The 22,066-nt window shown below is 33.6% G+C and overlaps 1 long non-coding RNA gene across 1 annotated transcript; it reads left to right on the top strand.

The window, feature by feature from the left end:
* Positions 1-2,321: 2,321 nt before the first annotated feature.
* On the top strand, positions 2,322-18,468 carry LOC128851229 (uncharacterized). The gene is made up of 4 exons (XR_008448499.1): positions 2,322-2,457; positions 12,242-12,386; positions 14,068-14,242; positions 16,977-18,468. It is a non-coding gene; the product is annotated as an uncharacterized LOC128851229 (long non-coding RNA).
* Positions 18,469-22,066: the final 3,598 nt, after the last annotated feature.

Here is a 22,066-nt window from a genome sequence, read left to right on the forward strand (position 1 = left end):
TAAGTTCTTCCAAGTTTCATGAAAACTGTCAGATAACTAATGGGAAGAAAGACCCAAATTATTTCCTTATCTGAAAGAAGGAGTTAAATTAGCCCTTTACATATTCTATAAGGTAGTAGTCAGCTAAGTAATCAATTTGTGTCTTGATTAGCCAGCCAAGCTCCAAACCAGACCGATGCACCGCCCAGAAGGGGACACCTAAGGATGCAGGGTTTGTCATGCTGAGTGACACAGAGGGAAGCAAGACTTCTGTGAGAGAATGTTTTTTGCAACCTATTAGTCTCTTACAATATTGCACAAAAATCTGTGGAAAACCAGACTTTACTGACTCTAATAGTCATAGAAATGCTACGGTGGGATGCTTTTTTTTTTTTAGCAGTTTGTCTTTGTTCTTTGTGACCTTATTGAGACCATAAAAAAATTCCGCAGGTTCTTTAAGACCTTGAGCCATTCATGCCAGGAAAGTGTGAAAAGGTGCGGTAAGCGAAAATGGTATTGTTGGTAATTCAAGGTAGAATTATGATACTGTATGATAAACAAATTATTGGACTTTTACTTTGCATTTCTTGCTGCAGTGTATTGGCTGATTAGATTTTTGTGCTTTGTATGTGGCAGCTTAAGAAAATGCCTTAAAGTTTCCAAGTCTTAAAGCCTTCAAGTAGACATGATGTCTCTGTGATGTTTTTAACTACAATTTATTTGTCTGTTCATCTCTTCTGTATTACCATTTCTGAAACTGTTTGTATTTCTGAATATTAAAATGAAAGGTACTCATGGTAATGAACTTGTTAAGTATAAGGTATCTCTGAAAGAAATTAATCTGAATTAAATGTTTGGGCAATCAAAGACAGAGAAGGGAAAGAATGAAAGAATTCTAGTGTTGAAGTAACAACATCAAAATCCAACTGTCCTGCTGTTCATCTGACCTATGGGGTTGTGGGTTTGTTTTGGGGCTGATTTATTTTGGAGACATTTAAGATTCATTCTTGGAGCTGATAAGGAAATGAAGAGGAGTTGGTAACTAATTCACAGGCTGGTTGAATTGAGTTACTTTGTTCCTGCTGAATGCCTGTTTTTTAATGCTGCTGAGAAAATTATGCTGTTGTAAGACTGAGTATCAGCATGCCTACAGTGCTTTTTCCTTCCCTACTATTTCTTGAAAATAAAGAAACAAATAAATATGCCCTTATTCAACGTGAACCTCACTGCAACTGAAAAAAAACAAAATAAGCATATCACAGACTGTTGAGGGTGTTTATTTTTGGTTATGTTTCTTTAGCTGTTTCTGGATGTTTGACATTATTATTCTAAAATACTATTTTGAATTTGATGACAACAACAGAACTGGCTTAATTATAAATAAGTAGAAAGATAACTTAAACAGTACTTAAATAAATGGTTTAATAGGACAGAAGAAAATATACTCTAATTATGAAAGAAAAGTGAATGAGTGAATTAAACAAGAATACGTTGTGTTATGTCTATAAATGCTTGATCTAATTTTTTGTTTCTTCATTACTCTATTTTTAAAAAATGGAGTTCAAAAGTGTTTTCATTTCTGATGTTCACAATAAAAGATGTGATTTGTATGAACATATGCAGCAATTTTGCCAAAACTAAATTTCTTCAGTTCTGTAGTTACTATGGTAACCAATATTCACTGTATTTCATTTAGACATATACAACAGAATGGAGAATGGTAGGTTTAAGATTTAATATTCTTTGCAATAATATTGTACTCTATTACGTGATATTTTAATTATGTGAAAGGGGACAGATCAAATAACTAACATGCTTAGTAGCATGAACATTGCTAGTAATCATCTTTAAAACATATTTGGATGATTCTTATGGTAATAGAATCTTGGATGCTCTTTTCTAACAGTTGAATTGAATTAATTTTTTGCTTGAGTGAGGCGATTGTTCCTACTACTGTCAGGTCCCTTTGACTTCCCAGAAGAGAATAGTAATTCTCCTGTTGTTTTCCTTCTGGCCTTGGAATGTGTGAGGAGGGGCACTGAAACTATAGATTGGTAGCACCTTTACCCCGAGATAGTTATGTTTTATATGAACCCATGCCACAGAATGTGAGCAGCTCTTGAGGTATTTATTTTCTCAATGCTGCTTGGTAGAAGTATAATTCCTCTTTTCTGATTCAAATCAGAAAGAAGGAACTCAAGAATATATATAGAAAGACAAAGGCCATCATTCATGTTTATGGCACAGAGTATCTGGATTTAATTCCCTTACCTATTATGGATTTCCAGTGTCCTTGTTCTTCCTCCTATTTAAGTGCCTGTGGATTTTTTTGTTTGTTCTAGAGTTCATATCTGCAGTAAGGTCTGTGGAGGGAGAATAGAGATTATTTGAGCTGCAAACTGTCTGGATGGAATAAACCACAAGACTAGGGGAACACTGGAGAAAAATCAAGTTGATTTTGATACAGAACTATGTCAGGTATTTACATGATAGTACTGAAATCTCAGCTGTAATATTTTTAAGTTTGGATACCATTAGAAGTTTGTGAGAGTTGTATTTGATCTTAATTTTCTTTGTGAAGCTTAATGTGGCTGGTATAATGGACTGGTTCATGGGATCTTGTTCCTGTGAAAGGAACAAAAAACCTAAGGAAGCCTTCCTGTCTTCTGTTGCTTTTAATAATAATTGTAATCCTTATATTAGAGTAAGTGGTTTATATTAGCCAACCTATAAAGTTCTTGCCTTGCTTTCAAGTGTCACAATAACACATTTTAATTCTGGAAACTGCAATTCAAACTACACTGTGAACTATTTTGAAACATCTACAGTAATTGTAGCTTTAGGGAATAATCTCAGGGACATTAATCCCTTTCTGCATCTTCTAAAGCAAACCAGGGCTGCATTTCAGTGATTAAAAGGATTCACTGCATCACTTGAAGACAGGAAGAAATTGTGCAAGAAATTCTAGGATCCTAAAACTAAATGCTGCATTTTCAGAAAATGAAAACTTGGAGTTTGGGAAATGGTAGAATATGATTAAGACTGTTCACAGAATGTTAGCTCCTTTTAACTGTGGATTAATTTATAGTTTTTATTTATTCTGACTGCATTTCGTAGAAGGAGAGAAAATTTCAGCACAAAAGGAACAGTACGGTGAAGCAGGAATCAATAAGAACATTTTAAAAAAAAATCTTCTGTGATTTGGCCATATCTGTTGTGCCTCTGAGGTAGATAATCTCAAGTTGCACCTTGTGTATTTAATAATGAGTTAGAATTTTGATGAAGAGGAAAGTATGGGAGTTGATGAGAAAAAGATTTTCATAGAACGAGTTTCTTATGAAACATATTTGTGACTATCACAAATCTCTGCCTGGGAAATAGTTTATAATGAGAAATGGTAGTAGTAGCTGATGTTATGTTATGTATTCTGTTCACTTTCACTGAAAAAAAACTTTGTTGAGGGTTTTGCTTTTAACAAAAGTTTTGTTAGTTCCACACTGTTCTATTTGAGATATTGGTATTCAAAATTTCTTATTAGCATCAGACAAATAATTTCTGTTAAGTACCAAGAAAGGAGTTAAAATGTTTTATGTGTTTACTTCGGCTTTAGTCACATTTAATACTATATGCAATGTACCTATATTTTTTTTTTAAAAAATATATGTATAAATACCTGATGAAATATTCACAATGTTTTTTATTTCTTCTTTGTTTTCAGTAGCCTACAATGACTTTTAAAAGTTATGCTGTAGTAGTAAGGCTAAGGTACTGATTATCTTTGTCAGATTGAGAAAGTTAGTTTGGATTGTGTAAAACAATTTGTACAGAATAATACCTCCTGAAGGTCACAGGAGTGTATTGCAGGATTGTGAGTGCTAACTCGCTGTATTTAATTTATTTCTTCCGGATAGGACAATATAAAATAATCTTTTTCATTTGTAGTTTGACAGCTACAGCTGTGAACATAGTCTCATATTTATTTATTTGGGCTAAGATTTTCAACAGATACTGGATGAACTACATGCTGACTAAGTGTTTTCCAGTCCTCAGATTGAAATTATATTTTTGTCATGAACCGTGGATTTGTCTGATATTTTTTTTTCAGTGGGTTGCCGTGCACAGTGGAATATGTCTTTTGTGTTGTGTATATGATTCCTTATCAGGCAAATTGAAATCTTTTCTTCATTTTTTTTTCTGATTTTCATCCTTTTGTATATAGTATTTTTCTTGTGTTTCCTCCTTTCTCTAGAGCTATTCTGTCTGTCAACACTTTTTTTTACTTACTAAGAGTTTCAGATTCTTTTGTGCTCCTTGTTGGAGCTAATGTGGTCCATCTAGTCTGATCAGTCTGATTGTCGGAGTTAGCTTGTAGGAGAGTAGAGTATCGCCTTGCAAAGTCCAAGAAGCTGACATCCTGTCGAAGATATAGTTAAAAATTCCTGCTTGCCAAATCAGCATATTTCTTTGAACAACATTCAGGCCCGCCACTGGAAATAACTGATTCATAAAATTAAAAAAGGCACTAAACTTCAAAAAAAAAGTGTTAATGTGCAGATGACATGCAGGAATTGCTCATATAATACATTTGCCATGCATTTCCTAAGGAGAATTGCATAGCTGAAAATACGGTGACTCGAAACTTTATATGTACCACGAACTTTATTTAATTTTAAAAAATCTTTTCCATAGCTTTAGTTTGAAAAGTTTTGTTGATACTGTTCACAGTTTCCAAGTTAATTACTTTAATAAGTTTGTTATGGTAACAGAGCAATAATGCTGTCTGCGTTGCAGTGCATTGTTGTCCATGTAGAAGACCAGCTGTGGATTCAGTGTTTCTTTTGTCAAGCTTGGTACACTTATATTCTTATAACATCTCTTTGGAACAGACCTGAGTTTGGTGGATCAATAATCAGAGGTGTGAAGAGGTTATTTTGGTCTTCCTCTATTTTAATCTGTCCGTCTATCCATTTGGACTCTTAGGCAACTATTTTCTATTTCAGAGAATTTGGAATAAATGTATCTCTATTTTCTAATGGTACTGCTTACAACAATATGGAATCTATTATCTATGCAGTATTTGTTTCCATTATTTTGTATTGATGAAGACTGTAATATAGGTATTGGATTTTTTTTGCTTTTTTACTAGTCAGGTTCTGTAGGTTGATAGTAGCTGGAAACCACAATTTACTGTGAGCTTCTTATATGTCAGTTGGATAAGTTGGGAATGGGGGGGAGATGGGTAAGTGTACACCTTGATCTCTGTAGGGAAATACAGTTATTTGCCAAGTATGCAAATTTTAAGGATGATAAAATATTTTGGTAAATCATCTGAACTTGATGTCCTTAGGCTTAATTACCTATGTTTTCAATCAGTATTGGTTTTCTGAATTATGTAAATTATAAATAAATAAGATTTGTTTTGTTTGTTGCAGTGAATCCAAGTTATAAGTTAATACACAAGTAAGTACATTATTTTCCTCTCTTACCCTGTCCATTGAGACAGTGGTGTTTCAGACTACAGGTTTAGTAGTCTGTCTCTTCCACTGGGAGTTTATTAAAATTCATCTCTTAAGTTATCCATTTTATTTTCCAGTTTGTGTTGCTTACCACAGCCGTGACAGGATCCAAATAACCTTTATAATTTGAAAAGCCAGGCCACATAGGTTGAAATTTGGCTGTCTGGTTTTCTATTTGCTTTTCAACTCTAATTTCATTACTCAACTTGGATTCACTGTGGGAATTGTAATATCATCAACTGTTTCATTGCTGCTTTTCTCCTAGTAGGAGAAGTGAAAATGAATACTGTAGATATGTCACTGATGGAATAAGGCTTTTTGCTTATGAAAATTAGATTTTTTTAAATGTGTATAAGTGTATGTATATATATATGTGGATTATTATTTTTCTAATCATTAGGCTGAAAAGTACTACCAGCAATAATGTTTGAAACGCAGTCATTTTCCACTTCTAAGGACAGTAATGAGCCATCCTAAGGTACATCAGATATGTCTTCTATTATAGAGTATTCAAATAGTTTGATGAAGGACTTAAATTTAAGGCATAAGAAATTACTTTATATTATGTAACAGTAGTCCTTTTTCTTGGCTCTTCTCTGTCATGCTGCTTGAAAAACTTTCATACAAATTATGCACTTGGAGACTTCGAGTGTCACTCATAGACTTACTGGTGTCACTCCATCTACAAATGATAGTTCCGTTTCCTATCTGAAAACAGAATTGTCTGTATTTCACTTGTCATTTAAATTTAATTTTTAGATTTTAAGAAAATGGTAAATAATTCCACTTCCTTACTGCTATATTCCTAGCTTTCTTTTACAAGGACTTACATGTACAAATGTGTACATTTGCCAAGGAAGACCAAAGCAGTGAGAGAGCAATCTTTTTTTATGAAAGCTATTTAAAAATTTCAGGTTTTTTTAAATGGTGTTGTTGTTAGTTGCATTAGTGATGTAAAGAACATAAACATAATTTTTACAACTTTAATATTAACTTAGTATAATGCAAGAATAATAGGAGTAGAAGCAATTAAGATTAAGATTAAGAAGCAATAAAGTAAGGTTGATCTCAAAATCTGAACTTCTGTATTGTGCTTCAGAGTACAAGGAGGGAACAGTCTATATATGCTTTGTTAGGATTGTGCTGTGTAGGCATCCTCTGAAGTTTTCAGGCTCTACAAACAGGCAGAGCAAGATACTATGAAATAGGGTCTGATATCTGCTTTGGTGGGCTGTCTTTCAAACAAAATCTTGCAAAACGTCTTTTCCATTCTAGTAAGGCTATTTACAATAAACTAAAGTTAAAAGAATCTTATATAACCTACAGGATCTTAATGTTTTAGGCTGACACTTTAATTAAGACACTAAGAGGTTATTCTTTGTTTTAAAAAACACCAAGTCCACAGACTATATGTGAAGTTTGCCTGGCTGTATTTTACAGTTTAATCCCTATTACCGTTATTATTATTTTTGGTTCATCTCCAAGGCACATTAAAGCACCATATCCCCCTGAACATAATTAGGTTAGTGTTTCATGTTTGTAGGACAGCTTCTTAGGCTCTTTAAATAACTCTACTTCTAGATTTCAGTGTCTTGTTCTGGTTCCTGACATCTTTCATTAGTGACCTCTGCAGTCAGATTCCCATTCTGTGCATTAATTAAATAGTTAACATTCAGTAGTGTGCCACAGTATCATTTATTTATATTGTTATAAGACTAACTGAGTTTAAAGAAAATATAACTGTGAAATCTGCATGTTCTTGTAAAACAGTCCATTTATGTCATGTAGCTTTAAATTCCCAGCACAGAACCTACCGTTCTGGAACTTCACCCCTTCATAAGGTTGAAGCAAACATTTGCTGGAACTAAGTATTGTATACATAAGAGTAGTCAAAGCTTGCCTCTAAGGCTCTGTGACCTTTTCTGTTTTGCTCTGAGCATTTCTGTAGTAGCTGCCACTTTTGCCATTTTGGGTTCGGATATTATATATTCTGTTTCGACAAAATCCTTACTGAGGACTAGCATAAAATCATCACATTTGATTCATTTGGGATTAATTACGTAAAATTAATGAAAGCAAATTGTGTTTTGACCCTAGCTCCCTTTGTCATATTCCATCTCTTTAAATTTATTCCTTTATATAATTCAAGCATTTTTTAATCCCTCTCCTTGTACTTGAGACTGCATTAAAAAATTAACGTTCTGTGCAAAAAGCGTGCATAGTAATAGGTGTAGCTGTTACATTCTCTTAGTCAATTTCAGGACCAAAGCTTACCAAGTTCCAAATTAAAGGAAGAAAATAAGATATAAGAAAATCTGGTATCTGCCCACACATGAAGTTTAGCAGCCTTCTGTATTCTCTTTCTTTTTCCTCATAAGAATGAGTGGATCACCACAAGGCAAGATAGCTATGCTTTTGAAAATATTTCTTTACCCTGTATTAACAAAGCTATTCATCCCGTTCAAGAGCTGGAATCAAATATGGAGAAGTGCTTTCAACAGGTATATTTGTGTTTGAAAATGGCCAAGTGCTTTTTATCTTTATAGGAATAGGAATATTTTCTAAATAGGATTACTATGTTCATTTTAATAAAAAATTAACTTTGTATCATATATACTGTCCAAAATAATGCCAGAGAGGTTCATTTACTTGTCGTGGTGTGGTTTTCATCTACTTAACAATTTGTCAAATCAAACTAGCGTATTAAAATCAATATACCACAATATCGTAATGTCATCAATATATCATAAACATTAGTAAATTCCTGTATGACAATCCAGATGCGCACAATCAAGTTGCTTCAAGGATATCAATTGTCTGCAAAATAGTTTTTGATGCTAATCTTGACTAAGTAATCAAACTGAGGAGTGTTCCATTTTCTGTCATTTTTAGTAAGCAATGTTTTTTTCCATATTTAATAATTCCTTGACTAAAAAGTTTCTTTACTCTCAGATTGAGAGACACAAATTTGAAAATGTTATGGTTCTTTCTTTAGCATTATGTAGTATTTTCATGCCAATATACTTTTTGTGCAAATAGAAACAGGAATTAGGGGAAACTAAAAAAACAGGCAGGTAGATGAAGAAAAAATGCAATATGTGATATTTTAAGGTATAGTAAAATCTTCCCATTAACTTATTTGAGAACATGATTAGTATCATTTAAATAATTCACTTTTACTGGAGAAGTGTTTTCCAAACGTTAATAAATTTTGCATATGCCTACATTGCAGTAAGAAGATCTCATCGCTGCTTGTACAGACAAGCTATATTTAAATAATTTATCTCTAGTGCTAACAATAATGTCGTCATAGCAGCACATCAGGAAAAATATCTTAGATCAGTATTCCACAAACGCTGTTAAATACTCTGCAGGGAGATTTCTACCAACTACAGCATAGACACTAGAAGAATCCGGGATGCATGAACTACAGTTATATCTTACAGTATAGACTGATATATGATTTACAGTATAGACATTAATTTGACAGGAATTTTTTTATATTGCTTTTTTCACCTTTATTTAAAATAATGTAAGAACAGTGAAATTATTTTAATGTCATTGCTTTGACATCAATATACATGAACTAGATGGATAAACGTTGTCATGTTCATATGTTTGTTCATTATAATGTCAGCTTAAATTATTTGTTTAAGTCTTGTGCATGTTTTCCACATCTTTTCCAAGTTCTTATCACTTAATAAACAGAGAGTCAAAATAATCCAAGGCGTCTAGATGATTATATCATTATAACCGTGAGTTAAGAGGAGAAAAGGTGAGGTTGCTGTAGTAAGACCTTTTTGTTAATGCTCTCAAGAACCAAAATTACGTATATGACAGAAATGAGTATACTACAAATATAGGGAGTCTGGATTTTACTTGTCTGCGTATTAGTTTATTTAAACGTCTGCTAGTAAGTTAAGTATGACCAGAAATGTGTCCAGTTGACATGAAAAGCCTCATGTCCATACCTTTCAATTCTTACCCTCCAAAACAAGATAGACATTATTCACACTGCTTTTGAGGAATGTTCTCTGACCCTTTACAGTTCCTGAACTGTGCTTGGGAACAGTTCATGAATGGTTTGGGAATGTGGTGATGTCCCTTACCACAGGCTATACCAGTAAGATTTAGTAACAATGAATGGTGTAGGTGATCAAGTTGCTGGGCCCAGAAAACTTCTCTGGCCCTGTTTAATTTACTGTTGTAAATATAGCCTGATAATGAAAAAGCATGTGTAGTTTAGACAGGATCTCTGCTGTAGTTTTGAGATTAAAAACAAAGTACAGAGGTTAGTCAAAATAGAGTTGGCAATGTTACGGGATTTTTGAAAATCATTCTACAAAATTGAGTAATACATAACATATACGTTCAAAACCTGTGTTTTATTGCCAACCAGCTGGAGATGCATCATTTTCAGGAATTCGAAAACTTTCTTATTATTTTAAAATGTTAAAAACATTCTTCTGCATGTACACTAGTTAGATCCTCTTATAATACAAAATCCAATGGCCCAATATGCTTTTTGCTAGGAATCAGAAAAAGTGTACAACATCTGAAATGTATAATGGCATTTTAAGTTTGGCTTTTGCAGTATGATTAAGTGTTTAAGGAGGAGAAAAAACTATGATAAGAAACATACATACAAAATCATACAAATCATACAAAAGAATGCATTTGTTTTAATGTCAGGAAATGTCAGCAGAGACTTCATAAAGCCTGCTCTGTGAACTTTAGACTTTACCAAGGTCTTGTGTAATGTAGATACATCTAAAATAAGCATTTTTGTGTCTGCAGGATCTAGTTGCTTCAGAAGATCGAAAGTCTTTATGTAGTATTTCTCATATCGTTCCTGTTCAGTGTTTTCAAAGATCCAAGATGATCACAGGTCTCAGGATCCACCTAAGTGATGAATTTCTGTTGGCAACTGTTGTTCAGTTATTGATACTTCTGAAGTTGTGCCAGTTGCATTTATCTCAGGTACCTAAATAAGAGTAAAAGTCCTTATTTTAGGCTCTCATTGCTTTAAGTTTTGGGTTGGAACGTGATGTATAAACATTCTGAATGGTTCTGCACACTTAACTGTGACGTTACAGTTCTCTGAATGCTGTGTACAGTTTTCTGAATTTACACAGAGTCAAATTTACTCTCATTTCAGTTTGGCTAGACACAGGGAAGGGAAAAGTGGTTAAAAATGTTTGAATGGAACAGCCATTTTTTCATCATATACTGTAATAAGAAGAGGAAAACCCCCAGAATTTATTGGTTTTTCTTTCTCAGTTTTCCTATACTGCATACTGCTAAGATTTTTATTAAATCATATTTGTGCCTTCAGTGTACTTTTTAAGTTAAAGAAACCTCTTGTATATTTGAATGATAAAATTGCCTTGAATTACACTACAGTGTTTGCAACTAAGTATCTTTAAAATTAGTGGTGCTTGTGAAAATTCAACAGTTGTGAAAATCAAACCAGACTATAAGTCCTAAATTACAAAATACAAGTTGAAGAATTGTTTTTTCTCATTATGTTTGCACTGGAGATAGTTAGAATATATACAGACTTGTTTATAAATTTAAAGTGTAATTGTAAATGTAAATTTAAAATATAATTTTAAAGCACAATACTAATGCATTTTTTTTTCCTAATTTTTTTTATTTTACATATTGGCTACATTTATTTTGAAATATTCTAAAGAACTCAGACTTTTCCTAAGCCTGGGATACAGTACATTACAATGGAATTATACTTCAAAGCCAAGGACTCAGAAAGTACACTAAATAAGTCTGAATGTGTCATGTTAAATAGTATTACTCATGATGCAGGCTACGTTATGAAGTACTTCTAGTTACAAAGATTAAAAGAGGAATTTGAAGAACAGGAAGTATCTCATGCACTGAGCTTGTTGACCTGGTTGTTTGCTCAACAAACCCTGTATTTTCCTGTGTATTTTTACTTCATATCAGCGACACCTGTTGAGTTATTTTGTGTTTGCCTACTTATCTAACTCCTGTTTATCAAAGTCCTGCTTCCGTATCTAATTTGATATCTCTTCCATCATCAGGTCTCAGTTTTCTTGTCCAATTTCTTACTATTTTCCATTACTGCACAGATTTTCTTTCCTATTCCCTGTATTTAGATATATTTTCTGTTGATCTAGGAAGTCTTCAGTAATGTTTATTTCAGTCTAGTTTTGACATAAGCTTTTAGTCTGTGATTTCTTCATGGGAAAAAGAACTTTTTTGTGCAGTTGTTTCAAATGTATACATTTATATTTTGCATGTAAGTGTGATGTGAAGCTGTCCAGATTTCATTTTATCTTAGCTGCCTGTGAGGGACCTGGATGTGTCTTTAAGCCACATATGTGGGCGTAAGTGGGTGGTGGTGGTTAACCTTCATCCCCTTGTTCTCAACTCCAGTAGGCTAATGGGCCTCTTAAGTTCATGAGGGCTATGATGTACTTGTGCTTTCTTTGACTGTTTGTTACTTCTTTCCTCCTGTCTGTTGTGGGTTAAATTTGTCATGAATTCATTTTAACAAGCTCTTCTCATCTCTGCTTTTGAGTCTCCCAGATTTCAAAAGCTTGTCTGTTGGAAAACTGATTACGCCTTATGCCTTGATAATTTTTCTTTTGTATCTTTAAAAGATCTTTTTTCTTCACTGTTGACCTTCAAGTGATGGCTTCCCTTAAAAGTGATAAAAATGAAACTATATCTGACCTGCAATGGCAATGTATCTGTGTCTGCAGATATAGCACTAAATGCTTCTGCCACTTGGAAGAGTCTGGAAACTGTAGCGTATATCACTCCTCTGCCTTCTGAACTTGGAAAGAGTAACAGCTTTTCTACAACAGTTTCTCCTTGGCACACCCTTTGGCAAAACTGAGGATCTGTGTAAGTACACGTAAAGAAATCTGTTTCTTGTATATATGAGAAGAAATATGAGAAAAGCATTTATATGGGAATTGTGTAATTAATAATTCTGCTGTATGACTTGCAGTAATTTTAACTATTATTCCATTTAACTAATGAGCATTTAAACGTGTAAGAGTCAAGACATGAATTTTTGACCTAGTGAAAGCAATATTTACTTAATTTAAATTCAGTCTAGAATTTGTTAGTGACAGGATAACAAAACAGGTCAGTATTGAATCTATTGAAGATGTCTGGTTATCATTATCCACTAAATTGGATATTAAAGAAGTTGATGTAGCTTGTGAAGGTAAAATTATTTCTTAGTACTCAGTCAGAGTGGTAAAAATTACGTATCTTCATTTAATATATACTTTGCGTTTGTGATAATAGTTGCTTTTTGCCTGCTCTGTGACTTGTAAACAATGTGAGTATTCTTTGAAATGTGCGATTCATCTGTCAAGCCGAAAGACACATACGTTTTAAATGTTATATTAAGTACTATTAAATCATCCTGTTTGCAAGAAGATTATTTACATTTCTGTATTTAGATTCATACTACATTTTAACCCATCTAGGATTTGAACCAGTTAAACTAGTAATGTTGGTTGTTGGAAATGCCAGGCATTTTTTTTCATATAGTTTCTATAAAACAAATAACTGCATTGCAGTTATGGGATATTCATAGTGTACTCCCAATGTAGAGTTCTGCTTTTTTATAGTTTGCATCTTTACTAAGGTATACATTTTTCAATTAAGTTTTAAATATTAAAGGGTTTGTGTGCAATTTTTTTAAGCCAGCGTGCAGTCTTTTAAGTACTACTAGCCTGAGGCGATCCTGTCTGCAGTAAATTGTGTGATAAAATCTCTGTTGATGGCAGTGAAGCAAAAATTTCACTGCAGATTTTAAGTACTACAATTGTCCTTCTTTTCAATGCTTACAGTTTTTAATCAAAGTAATTTAAGGAACTATTGACTATGGAATCAAAATCAAAATGTCGTGGACTCTGTAGCTTATATAATTCTCTATTTTATAGATCAGGTTAATGGATGATGGCCTCAAAGAATCTTTTATGAAAACAAATAACTGAGACATTTTTGATAGCTAAATTTCACAGAATAAAATGTCGATGATTTCTGTGTATGTTGAGATTTTACACTGAATATTCTTAGAACTCCAAATACTTTAATGAAGTCATTGAAAATTACTTAGGAAAAAATATGAAATAAGTATTCTTTAAAAAATTGAGATAATTAGGATCTTGTAGTATTAATTAGATGCTTACTGATCTAAGCAATGAAGCAAAGATGAAAATTTTGTACCATCTATATTAATACATTTTTGTCGCGTTCTACGTGGGAAATAAGCTGGAGGAAAATGCTATTGAACATGAAAGTTTTATTTGTAACCAGTTGTGCTTGTCTTGAGAGATGTGAGGAGGCTAGCTTTGTATTGAGAAAGAAGCTTGAATAAAGAGTGTATGTTTAAGCCTTCATAAGAAGTAATTATAATGTATTTTTAAAGACAGCAGTGTAACCAGTTGTGCTTACTGTGATACATGTGAACAGGCCAACTTTGTGTTGAGAATGAAGCTTGAATAGAAAGCATTTGATTAAGCTTTCATAAAGATATATTTTTTCATGTATTTTTAAATATGGCAAGGCATTAACCTTGAAGGAGGAAACAGAAGCTTTGTTATTGGGAGTTACTGAACTAATTAAGCAGCTGAAGGGTGGTTGTAAGGAGGCATTAAAAGCGTGGAGGAGAAAGATTGGCATGAAAATTGATTGTATGTCACTTTGGAGACCTCAGCAGCTCCCCACAGCCATGCAAAAAGGTATTCGTATTGAAACTAAGAATATTTTTTATTTTTCAGTTAATTAATTACCAAGTGTAGCAATTATTATATGACTGTTGTTGTGTTTACTATAATAGGAGTAAAATTCCAGAAAAAAACATATGAAAAGTGCTATTGAATTTTCAACATTGTTTCAGAAATAGGCTAAGAGTGGACAAGACACTTCTAAGATGATAATCAAGGCTCAGTTAGGGGCAAGGAATGAGAAGATAAACAGAATTATATCAAAATGCATTTGAATTAAGCCATAGATTAAAACACAAGTAAAAAGTATAAATTTGTTTTGAGAAAAAATAAAATGTGATAAACTTGAATACAGTTGGTACTGTAGTGCTTGTCCTGGTGCACATCATCCTGATATCTTTGACAAATACTTCACAATCCTGAGTGTAGTGAAGGTGCAAGAGTCTTCCATAACTGTGATGGGTAAACACTGTGTGAAAAATTGGTGTATAATGGAGGGAAGCCAGGAGCCAATTAGCCCTAAATGCTTTCTCTTTCTCTTTCTCTTTCCCTTTCTCTTTCTCTTTCTCTTTCTCTTTCTCTTTCTCTTTCTCTTTCTCTTTCTCTTTCTCTTTCTCTTTCTCTTTCTCTCTTTCTCTTTCTCTCTTTTTCTTTTTTTTTTTTTTTTCCTTAGGAAGGCAAAATGTGAAACAGCTCACAGCCCTAAAAGTATATGCTAATAATGTATGGTTTTTTATTTTCCCCAATAGCTAACTCTTCACTTGGAAAACAGAAACCCATGTTAAGGTGTTACCAGTTTGTAGAGACCGTTTTCCTTAAAAGCAGTTGCCTTAGAAAGACGATCTATGATGATCTGAAAACGGAAGACAGGATTGAATAAAGAATGAGAATTAAAATTCATTGAGGAAACTGCTTTCAAGAGAAAATTCTCTGGCAATTGAAAGGTCAGTTTTACAGAAGCAAAGGACTGCAAGAAGAGAAAGTTGTTAATATAATATTATCTTCATTCTTTCTACAGTACTTTAGGATTTCAGCTTTTTGATGATACAGTGATGGAGCTGTACATAATTTTTGTGTTGCTACACATTCCTGTTGCTTTTACTTTGATGTTTAGCATTCGCTATAAATATTGAAATTTTGGAAGAATGGAATATAATTGACACATTTTCAATTCTGTTAATATATGCAATGATACAGTATTTAAAAGAATAAAAAATGCAAATTAAACCAGCATGAAGTTTGGCTGTGACAATTAATCAACTCTTTTCCCTTGATTTATCAGTGGGCTATGTCAATATGAAGTTGTTCCCTTGGAGTAAATTTGTAATTTATAACTTTTATATATTTTACATGATAACTTTCATAGTATAGTAGTATATATTTTTAGATTATAACTTTTCGTAGTATTATATATAAGACAAAAATAGAATTTAGTATAAAGGGAGAAAAACCTTGCAGATATTGTAATAATCCCTAATCTAAGTATTACAAACACAGGAGATTCTTAATTAAGAGTCTGCATGACACCTTTGGAATAGACACTGCATCCTGTTATTTTGACAGACTTCCCTTGAATTCCAGTGTTGCTAGCTCCTGATGCATCTGTGTCCTGCGGGACACTCAGGTAATTGCAGTGACATAACCTATCTTTAGAAATTACCTTCTCTGAAATATAACAAAAATCCAATGTAAACCATATTTTATTCATCTTAATTTTAGTTATCACTTTGTATAATGTAGAAAGCCACTTATTCATACAATGTCTCTTTAACTTTTAGTACCAGTGAAATAATAATTTTTTAATTTGTGATTTACATCCTGTTAACACAGCAAAATTTATCATCTGTTAAAGACCTGCATTTAATATTCCACAGCTACTTTTCAGAGCTAGAGAGATTTTTTCCTTAAAATGTGCTTCTGTCTCTCAAATTTATGGCAGCATTTACTGCTTTTGAGACATTTTCAGGTTTTTTTTCTTACCTGGAAATCTTACTCTACTTCTCCTAGTATCATATCAATATTTTTTCCGTATAGAACATCAGCTGCTGCAGGACGTCTCTAATAAGCTTTTTGTTTCTGAGCAAAAATAAAATACATGTTGTCGTTCGGTGACCGATGGTCTAGTCACGTATTTTCTTGGACTCATAGGAAATGTATGCCAAAGTCAGCAAAGTAAATGCAGCAAACTAAATTGAATTAAGACTGACATGCTTCTGTGTGGCAACATAAACATGTTTCATCTGTTGGCTTTGAGTTTGTATCTTTAGTTTAGCTTTCTTGAAGACACACTTAGTTCAGGAAGCGTCCCTGGACTGAAAGTAGCTGGCATATTAGAAGCATGTGGAATTTGTGGGATATATACTTGCTCTGCTCTTCCTCTGCTTCCACATTATCCGTTGCTGGAGATTAGAAAGCTCAGCAGAGCTTTTCTTGTGTTACAGCAGCCTCCTCTAGATATGCATTAAGGCTAGATTTTTAATTTCCTCCATAAAAACACAACCATCTCTTACCTTACTTTGAAGATCTGCTTGAATGATGTACTAGGATTAAGTGAGTTTAAAAACAGTTTCACTGCTAATGCAGTATTTGGTGATGTCTTTTGTAACCAAAGTTACAAAAGCCTTCAAAGTAGTTAACAGCAAAATTTTGCAAGTCTCAGTATTATGACTACATATTTCCTGAGCTCACTACGTGTTCATGATGTCATTCAAGTACTCACATTTTGTTATGTTAATTATCTTTTTAATAGAATATGAAATGTGTGTTCAAGATACCTTGGAGCTAGAACAGCATTTTGATCATAAAAGGCATCAGATATGACAAGTACAAAACCAAATACTTCTGACAGAAACAATCAACAGAAAGATTCAGGAGGATATAGACTTCATGAAGAAACACAGCCCTCTGCTGGAAGAAAAGCTGAATCTATAGAGTGAAGCTGTGAAGGATGCATTACAGGCTTGTGAAGAGGTACATACCAACAGTACTAAGATGTTTCTTTTAGAACCTTTTCCCTACACAGGTAAATACCCTTTCCTTTAGAGAACAGCAGTCTTCTGGAAGTACCAAATCCTGGTATAAATTTTGTGCACAAAGACTGTGAATTGTGTGCCCATACAGCTGCATACAGGCACTCAGAGCAAACTGAATCAAGGAAGGGTAATGCTGTTGGCCATTAATAAAAGTCTCATGAGCATATATGGAATGTAATTCTAACTCTGTAAGTTGATTTCATGAGGGATTTTTCAGAAGAAAGGTAGAAGGCACATATCTGATATTTGCATAGATTCTTCTCAGGTTTCTCACAGACAGCAGCATTTGTGCCAGAATATGGAGATGTTAGAAGCTGTCAAAAAATGTTTGGGAGATTTAATTATTTTTAAGTGTTGATGGATATTTTTCCTAATTTATTTGTTAATATTATTTATTAACAACAATATTGATAATGATTTATTATTTGGTGATAATAAATGCCTAATGTGGATAATGTCAGACTGAATAATCGAAGTGTTTCAAAGTTGTAGGCAGCTTAAGACTGATGTCCAAAAAGAGAAGGATGCTGTGTTACTTCAAATACAGATTTAAATACTAATTATTGTGTTTTATATCTATTTACTATAGTAACCTTTAAGTAAAAATCTAGAGATTAATCTATTCTTCAAGGTAGTTACAACCTAAAAATGGTCTTCTGTTTGTAGGTGATTCTTAATAAATATTGCTTCTTTTAGTTCGTTTTATTTTGAACTCATATTTTAAGGACTCAACAGTCATATCAAAATACTTATAAAATTAAAAAGTTACATGCCAATTACACAAATAATATGAGAATTATCATGAAGTAGATCTGATCCGTGAAATAGCTCACAGTTCTATGGATATTATGAGATACGTTCAAAATACCAGCTAATTAAAAATCAAGTTGGTTATTTGGAGTTTTATTTTATATCCTTTTTTTCTTTTTAATGTCTTAGAATATAATGCAGGCAAAATATTGATATATACTAAAATACAGCTCAGTAAGTAGATTTAAAATACTTTTTTATGGACTGTTTTAAATAAATACCTTTTTTCAGGGTTTTTTTTCCTCCTTTCGAAAAAGTGACACTATATACGATAAGAACGTAGATTTGATGTTACTGTAACTTATGTATTTCATTTCCACAAAATTTCTAATTGCCAGATAAATTATTTAATACTTCCACTGTACTCTAATCTGTATGCTGTTTGTTACTTATGTTTGTTTTTTCCTCCCATGGCCTTAATAAAAGCAGCTGATGCTTAATTTTCTTTGCAATTAAATCAATTATTTAATTTTGAATCTCTAGCTTTTAATATCCAGGGAACTACTTTGAGCAGTGAGGTGCTAGGTTATAATAAAGATTTTCTATCATGTTATTTGATTGTATTTGTAATGTTTTAAAAAGGAGAAGTGCATATCTCTATTTGGGAGTGGTTAGGAACTGAGTATCCCAACACTGTTTATGTCATTGAGAACTGTGTTCATTGTCTGCATTGTCTCAGGCCCGTTTTTTGCATAGGTGACGGCAGGGCTTGCACATCCTCTAGGAGATGTTTAAGTAATCGTTCTGTCAGATTACTGAGTGAAACTTCAGTGGCTTCTTTCAACATTATTTCTTTCTTTCTGCTCCAGAGGTCACTATCTTCCCGTGGAAGTAGTCACCTTTTCACAATAATTTCCACGTTTTGTAGCCTGAATGAAAGCCCACTTGCTGACATTTCTTTATGTCATGCAGTTTTACAGCACACATTCTGTTGTCTTTCACTGGTAGCGAATCTATCGCTGACCGTGCAGAATTTGTTAAGTTGTATGACATCACAAAGTACAACTTCGGCTTTAAACTCCAATTTTTAAACTGCAACAAATCAGACAAATCTTGAAATACTATTTTATTTTAAGCATTATGTATGATTTTTATGTAACGTCTTTCAGAAAACTTGTTTTATTTTCTTAGATATCAAAAATACATAGTGATGTTCATTATGAACTCATGGAAATCCAAAAGACAGTGAAAAGAATTGATAAATCTGAAAGGGCAATAAAATCTATGTATGAGAAAACTATTATGCTGAGATGCTACTGCATCAATCCAATAAGATCTATTCAGTATGGTATTATAATGTCCTGTTAGTTTTAATAATGGCAATCAAGCTATTGAAAATTTGCTTTTAAAAATCTTTTTAAATTCTGATTTTTGTAAAATAAAAAATAATAATAAGATTATGTATAAAATAAGTATTTGCCATGTTTACCTTAGCTTGCGTTAGCAGAATAAGGAAGGGATGATGTCCAGCACTATAACCAAATTCAAAGTTCCATTAATAGACTCCTAAAGCATACCATTTTTACCGTATTTTACTTACTTATGAATTTTTAATCTCTTTGAAAGAAATTTTTGCTATTATTCTTCTTGACTGCACAGATGACTTGCATTGAACATATTGTAGTACCATAGTTATAACTTCATTTTGAACTTGCATATTAATGAGAACAACTCTAGCCAACAACACATACTTTGGAACTCATAAAAATACCTCATCTTTCTTTTGTTTAGCAAACAAACAAAATTACTGTAACTTAATTGGATTGCAAGGTAGCTTCTGTATGGTGATGACTTCTGTCGGAGTCCTCACTGTAAATTCTTGTGAGGTTGTCAGCCCCTGAATTTCTAAGTAGAGCTATAGTAACAGCAGGCCAGTCACTGACAGGTAGTGTTTCCTTTCTGTCACTGAACATAAAGACAAAAAGTCAACACCAAAAATAACTATGCCAAAAGAACAAGAATACCAAGTACTTTCATGTTGGGTTGGAGGTTGCGCTTGACTTTGACGCATAAGGCCGTTGTTTGTTGCCAGGTCTTATTTGTTAAAGTAGCAAGAGACACAGTTACTCTTCACTGGAGAAGAGGGAACCTTACAAGCATAACTGAAATACATCAGTAAATTTTTGAGATAACCTTACTGGCAGTAACAGATGTTTCCATGTTGTGCCCATGTAACAGTATCTGTTCTTCAAATATCAGGTATTTAAAAAACTGTACATAGCAATTATAAAGCATTTGCATTCTGTAGTAAGTCATCAAATTCGTTCCATCCTGTCCATTCAGAACTACCTAGATCCACTAGGAATTTGTATGCTACATTGATGTGCTATATACTATCTGAGTACTGTTTTGCTATTCCAGAGAGTCAAAGTTAGAAAGTGTCTGATGTACTGTAGTGGCTGTAAACCTGTGATACTCACTGATGCTTCATTGAAGGCAGGAAGACTAATGCTAATGGTTGCTATATATGTGCAATCTCCTGTCCTTAGTAACCTCATTTCAGTAGATGTTACTTTCCCATCCAGCAAAGCCATTACCAGGGACTGTCCCATCTAACTCCTGTTCCCTGTTGCATTTCAGGGATCATTCTCGTGACAATTCACTATAGAGTTGGCTTCATTTGTTTACCTAAGAGCAGCAAAGGAGCAACTACAGAGCTGAAGAGAAGTTTCCAGTTACAGAATTCCTTAATTTCTAAAGAAATGAGGGGTTTAGAAGGGTGTATGTTATCTAAAGATCTATGTATCTTCTCAAGTTAGTGCCGTATCTCTTCTGCAATCGCTCTGTCTCTTCAAAATTAAGACACTCTGTTCTTTTACTGCAGATGTCTGTGTTCATACACTGATCTATTCAGCTTGCAGGAAGTACTACAAACATAAAATACTTCCTGATTATTTCTAAAGGAGGATTATGTTTATTGGACTGGCAGTGGAATTACACTTCACAAAGTTCCTGGCAGTAGTGTCAGGTCCCTCAAAGAGATTTCTGTATCTACTAGATACATTTGTATCTGCTAAATAACTGGATGTTTCTAGAACTGTGTGGGAGTCTTTACCTACATGTCCAAATCTGATTGAACTACAAGAGTTATTCCTCGCACCAGCACAGACATAATACGTAAGAGCTGTTATTCACTTCTGCTCAGTGAAAGCCTATTTGCCAAAGGTGATTCTCATCAGTATGTATCTAAGAATCTCATGCCACATGTCAACCCATCTTTGTCAAGGAAACATCAAACTTCTCAGAAGAGAAGTAAACTTGAGATTTTGCATGTTTACAGACCAGCAGCACACTGCCTGAATTTCTAAAAAAGACAGAAAGTATGCAATTATTGTCATGGTTTAACACCGGGAGGCAGCTGAGCCCCACACAGAAGCCCAATCACTCTCCCACAATGGGGTGGAGAATCAGAAGGGTAAAAGTGAGGCAACTCATGGATTGAAATAAGAACAATTTAATAGGTAAAGCAAAAGCTGCACGCGCAAGCAAAGTGAAATAAGGAATTCATTGCATACTTCCAATTGGCAGTCAGGTGTTCAGCCATCTCCAGGAAATCAGAGCACCGTCAGGTGTAATAGTTACTTGGGAAGACAACTGCCATAACTCCAAATGAACTGCCTCCTTCCTGCCTGTAGCTTTTATTGATTGAGAGTCACATCATATGGTATGGGATCATTTGGAATCAGCTGTTCTGACTGTGTCTGCTCCGAACTTCTTGTGCACCCCCAGCCTACTTGCTGGTGGGATGAGGTGAGAAACAAGAAAGGCATTGATGCTGTGCAAGCACTGGTCAGCAGTAGCTGAAACATCCCTGTGTTATCAGCACTGTATCCAGCATAAATCCAATCTGTAGCCCCATACTAGCTATGAATAAGAAAATCAACTCTATCCAAGCCAAAACCAGTGGTATGTTTATATACAAGCCTGTTGTGATTCCTGCATTCTGTCAGTGAAATATCTTTTGTAGACTGATCTACCATGGAGACCAACACCAAAT

Source organism: Cuculus canorus, chromosome 2 (genome assembly GCF_017976375.1).
Source record: "Cuculus canorus isolate bCucCan1 chromosome 2, bCucCan1.pri, whole genome shotgun sequence".
Taxonomy (NCBI): domain Eukaryota; kingdom Metazoa; phylum Chordata; class Aves; order Cuculiformes; family Cuculidae; genus Cuculus; species Cuculus canorus.